We start from the raw sequence: 6,138 nt of genomic DNA on the forward strand, positions 1-6,138 counted from the left end.
CTCAGACTCTTAATTTCCCTCTCAGACCTCCTGGCAGCTCTCGTGGCATCACTCCGCCTCATGACTTTTAAGTTTCACCTTCCGTGGCAGATCACATCATTTATTTAAAGTTTTTCATTTCAAATTCCTGACCGAGAAAGACAGAACGGGAGAGGGAGAAAGAGAGAGGGAAAGGGAGAGATTTTGAATGGCCTGTTCACTCTTTTAAGCCAAGTCATTGCATGGGTCTCTAGCCAGCCTGGGAATTTACTGTCCTTTCAGCTAGGGCTGAGTTGGAGAGGGTCATGTAATACATTTCCTTTCAGGAGGCCCATCTTCCTTAGAAACAACTGTGGTTGCAGCAGGCAATGTATTTGGCATTCTTAGTATATTCTCATCAACAAAAGAAAAGCCTTAAGATAAAAGTAATAGGTATAAAATATACAGAGTAATCTTTCTTTTTTACTTGATGTTAAAATATATGTATATAATGATGATAGATATTTTTAAAGAATACATTCTTAAAAAAAAAAAAAGAAAGCTCTGTTTGGAATGTTTATTTGACCCAGCTGTAGAGCATTATCCTACTGATTCAAGAAATTAATATACTCTTTAGAAGTATTAGTATTATAATAGTCTATTCCTGCAAGCAATAAAAAAACAGGACATAATAGTTGATGTAAGGGTTGAGTTTTATACACCTGGACTTCGATGAAAAAGAAGGCTTTGATGATAAGGCTTTAGAGAGGCTGTTTTATGTTCTAACTACAGTATTCATAATAGATGTTAGGTATTTCCAACCCTCTTCTGCATTATTTAACATGAGTTTAACCCAATTTCTTCTTAGGCTCAATGGAAAACAGGTGTCAAGGGCGAAACATGTAGATGTTTTTGTTTTCCTTAGCTATTTCTGCAGTGATGGGAGAACTTTCCCACATTCTGAATGAAAACAAGATTTTACATTTCCATCAGGCGTATCTAGACAAAAACCTAGAAACCTTTGATTTCTTCCATCCCTTACTCCCTATTTCCAGCCAATCCATCATCAAGTCCTGGTGGTTCTACTTCCAAAATATATTCTGAGTCCAATTGCTCTCTCCATCTTCATAGCTACCGCTCCTGTCCCAGCCTGGACTACTGTAATAGCTCCGTATTAGGAATGCATTCAGCAGCAAATAACAGAAAACTCAACCGTGGTAGTTTTGACAAATAGAGGTTTATTTGTCCCTCATAAAAATAGCCCATAGGTAGGCAATCCAGGTCCAGTGCAGCAGCTCAACAATGCCATCGGGGACCCAGGCTCTATCTTTCTTTTCCATCATCCTTACTGTATTGGTGTTCATTCTCATGCTTGTTACCTCGTGGTCTCCAGATGGCTGCTACATTGCCAGGCATTGCATCTGTGCTCCAGACAGGAAGAAGGCTATGGGCAGGAAATAATGTCCTTCAGAAGTTTGTCTTTTTATTCAGAAAGAGAAATGTTTGCCAGAAGACTACCCCTACCATCTCATCATCCAGAACTAGGTCCCATACCCATTCTTAGACCAATCAATATTCAAAGGACTTAAATAGCTGAGGTAGCTACTGTAGACTTGTCTATATGGTATCTCTTCTTACCTCCTCTACTGTGCCTTCGTGTACAGTTGAGACTGAAAAGATAAAAACTACATTTCTCAGACTCCCTTGCAGCTAGGGAATGAAGTGAGGGGAAGAAAGGGAGGTCCAAACTGTCCATTTTGCTGATGTCCATTAGCAAAGTTAGGGTGGTTCTGGAGTGCTTAAATAGACACTTCTTTGATGGCCCTGTCTTTGTAATATGTTTTAAATCATTATTATTCCACTTGGTGTGGGTTTGGCCCAATAAGGGATATTGCGAATTTAGATGGCCCATAATAAAGCACTTTATAGCAGATTTGGTTTCCTCACAGTTAATTGATTAACTATCTTAAAGCAAGATAAATTGTTTTGGTCTCAGAACCACAAACTGCTGGGCTTCTCCAAAGGCACTGGCCACTGCCATTTGTGTGATTTTGACTCTGGTGTGATTTTTCTAAATCATCTGGGCTCTGGGAATTGTGACCAATGGTGTTTTCTTTCTCAAATATTAAAAACCATTAGAGGCACATGGATAGCTTTCCTCCTGAAAGTTTAGTCTTTATTGTATATATCTTGTGCGTAAGCCTCACTCCTGAGCCTATCTTTTCTAATCTTTTTTCTCTTTTTCTTGATTCCCTTGCTTATTTTTATTTCATTCTGTTGCAGCTTTTTTCTCACATGGCAGAAAGTCTTTTTGAAAATAGGATTAGAAGAGTATGTCTGCTAAAGAAGAAAAACTAGTAAGTAAAGACAAATTAAAAAAACTATCAATGTACTAGATATCAAAAGTAACAATTGTAGTTAAAGACTTCATAGCTATAAAATAACATTAGTAGAATATTTTAAATTGGTCCCAAACATCAGTCTCTGCTTTGTACCTCATAAAAATACTGACTTTCCTCCATATGCTTACCATAAACTTGTGAATAGGATGAATATAAAAGATGAATACTCAGTATTGACCTTAAATCATCTCACTATAGTGATAAGAACCTCACACATCATAGAATTGAACTGAAAGTGTTTGTCATCAACATTTTAGAGAAGATAAATGCATATAAAAATGTTTTAAACACTGATAGGCAGTATAGCAAAGTGAGAAATTCATACCCAAACACCAGTGGTATTGTCTGAGATAATTTAAAATGGGACCACAACCCAGATGGTGGAGCGAGGAATGGACAGCTAAGAGAGTTTGCTCTGTAACCTTGTTCTAACTGCAGAGCCTGCCCCAGACCAGAAGCTTCACAGGGCGCCATTTTCAAAGCTGGGAGGTAATATTCCTTCAGAGCATCTGGGTAATTCTGCTGCTGCCAAGTCAATTAAAAACATGAGTGGCCATCCAATTAACAAATTCTAAAGTATATAAATGTGTGTTTCATAAAATGCAGTAAGAAGCAAAGATTCAGCCTCACGACTTTAAAATCAGAGCAAATTTTTTATTCCAATAATATTTACCAAATAATATTTAACAACTTTATTTACTGAACACAATTCCTCTAAATCAGTGGGATCCCACCTTTTTGGCATCAGGGACCAGTGCTCCTATGGGAATCTAATGCCTGATGATCTGAGGTGGAGCTGAGGCAGTGACGCTAGCACTGGGGAGCGGCTGCAGATACAGATGAAACTTTGCTTGCTTGACTGCTGCTCACCTCCTGCTGTGCGGCCTGGTTCCTAACAGGCCACAGACCAGGACCAGTCTGCAGCCCCAGGATTGAAGACCCTGTTCTAAATGGTTTCCCTTTCCCATCCCCATCCCCAAGTCAAATCCATTTTCAACAGCATTTTAGCATTGAGCATATTCAAAGGAGTGAGCTGAAGACAATTTTAAAAGATCTCTAGTTTTGAGCAAAGAAGCATTATTGAATAAGCGTGTAACCTGTGGGAGCACGCTTAAATCCATTCCTTGGCTCACCAGTGTATTCACAATAAAGTCCAAAATCCCTGGAATGACATGTAAAATCCTTTATGCACCCTGCTTCCCTTCCCAGCTTCATCTCTGGTCACTCCCCACCTTGTGGCCTAACGAGATCCAGCCATACTAAATTATATGTTGCCTCATAAATATGCCACATGCTCTTCTGCCTCCAGGCTCCTGCCCAGTCCGGAGCACTAATCCACCTGTCCTGTCCTTTCTTCCTGCCTCATGAGTCTGGCTAACCTTTCAGGTCCTGCCTCAGTCTCACCTCAACCAGGGAAACTTCTCCCACACTCATCGTCTTTATGGCACCCAGTGCTTACCCCACTGCACCCCTTAGACTGACCTACAGTTGCCTGTGTACTCTTCTGTCTCTAACTGTAAATTCCTTGAAGGACAAACTGGTATATTTATCATTGCATCCCTAACACCTGGAACATGGGAGGGGCTAGATACACACTTGTCAAATGAACGAAAGTTATTCTGAAGGAAATAATTCATTTTGCTGTGTGTGAAGAAAATCACTCATTAACCTATGGATATAATTCATATCATATTGATGTTCATGTTTCCTAAGAAGTACTCAAAAAAGTGTTGTCCTCCAATCTGATAATCCTACTACTTGCATTTTTATCCCATGTTAAAGTTATAAAAATGTCAACGTTGTCTAAACAAGAAAGTTATAAATAAAAATATTATTTTAAGAATGAAAATAATATCTAGAGCTTGTAATTAAATTATAACATGAAACAAATGTTAGCAATTGTTCCCTGTAGAATAGACGCCTAGTCATAATCTTATTGAGTTAGTGGCTCTTTTTCAAACTGCGGAGAAAAAATATTCAGAACAAAAGTTGCCACTGTCTTTTGTTCTGACCCGATACTAATAATAAAGATAATAGTAGTGATTTACATTGCTAAATGTGGACTAGGTGCCAGGCCCTTTAAATGAATTCTCTCATTCAATTCTCAACACTCTCATTACCTCTATTTAAAAATGAAGAAATGAGTTTTAACTGGATTCGATGACTTGTCCAAATATCACACTTAATAACTGGTAGAGTAGAGATTGAAGCCCCAACAGTCTGACATCGGTGCTTAGGCTCTGTCCCGATATCTGGAAAATAAAATCTCATGTTAAAGAAGATGAGATGCTATATCTGTGTTCTAGTGAACGCCTACTCTATATATTATATAACGTGACTAGTTATGGAGTAGAATGTCGTCTAAAACTGGTCCTTCTGAGCCTCCATTCAATGGGTTTTAGTTATTAAAGTGTCGGAAGTTACATTCTGTATCGCCTTTCTATTGCTTCATAACTAATTACTCTCAATCGGGGCAGCTTAAAACAACAAACATTTATTACCTCACTGTTTCTGAGAATCAGGAATCTGGGGGCCGCTGAGCTGCGTGGTTCTTCTGCTCAGGGTCCTTCATGAGGCTGCAGTCGGGCTGTGGGACAGGGCTACCTGACTTTGGGGTTGAAGGGCCCTCTCCCAAGCTACCCCCTGTGGGTGTTGGCGGGCTTCCATTGTTTGTGAGACATTGGGCTGAGGGCCCCAGGTTCTCCCTGGCTGTTGACCAATGGCCTTTCTCAGTTCTGCCCACAGGGACCTCCCCACAAGGCAGCTCACAGCTTGGGAGGTGGCTTTCCTCAGAGTGAGAGCAAGAAACGGCTGACTTTTAAGAGGAAAGCAGTAGTCTCTTATAACCTAATCTCGGAAGTAACACACCATCACTTCTGCTGTATTCTACTCATTAGAAATGAGTCACGCAGTTCCGCCAGACTCTGGGCCTTACATGAGGCATGACGACCAGAAGGTTGGGAGTCGCTGGGAGCTGTCTCGGAGGCTGTCTACCATACATTCTTTAATCACGAAGATATATGGGTATCTTGGTTTCATTCCTGAGTTCCAGGTTTTCATGCATTAGTGTTGCCTTTTTTTTTTCTTTATCCAAATGAGAAGAAATTGGATTATTAGACTCAAATGACAAATCTCAACTTCCTAAAAACAACAACAACAACAATCCTCTTTCACCAGAAGACAAGATTGGAAAGGTGAAGTAAAAATTTAAATATCTTTAAATCACAATTACATCAAAGTGCTAATAAATTTCTGAGCAAATATCGCATTCTCTCCTCATACAGTTCAAATGTAAGTCCAAGCTATAATAGGCCCAAATAAAAGATCACACAAATAAGCAAAGGGCATTTAAAAATACTGTAGAATTATCAATTTCTGAAAACCATTGCATGTCCCCAGTACTTCTCCTTTATGGCTAACAAATTCCTGAAATCATTGTGACAAGTATCATGCCAGAGACTCCTTGGGGTCACTCTGAGGAACAGATACTTAAGATCAATTTGAGAAAGGGTGTGTTACTGACATACAATTAATTACTTTTTAAATCAGTTGTTTTAAAGATAAATATACACTTTAGACCCGATGGCTAAAATGAAATGGTGATATCTTCAAAGTTTAAATCAATTTAGAATGTTACATATTTTCATGATTAAAAACTCAGTCTGCCTCTACATCGTTTTAAATTAATATCTTACAATGCCACCCATTATCAGAATAAATAATCATTTGTTCTGCAAGTTTGTTAATGGCCATGACCAAAACCTTAAAATTCTCATCT

This window comes from Pteropus vampyrus, unplaced genomic scaffold (genome assembly GCF_000151845.1).
Source record: "Pteropus vampyrus isolate Shadow unplaced genomic scaffold, Pvam_2.0 Scaffold96, whole genome shotgun sequence".
Classification (NCBI taxonomy): domain Eukaryota; kingdom Metazoa; phylum Chordata; class Mammalia; order Chiroptera; family Pteropodidae; genus Pteropus; species Pteropus vampyrus.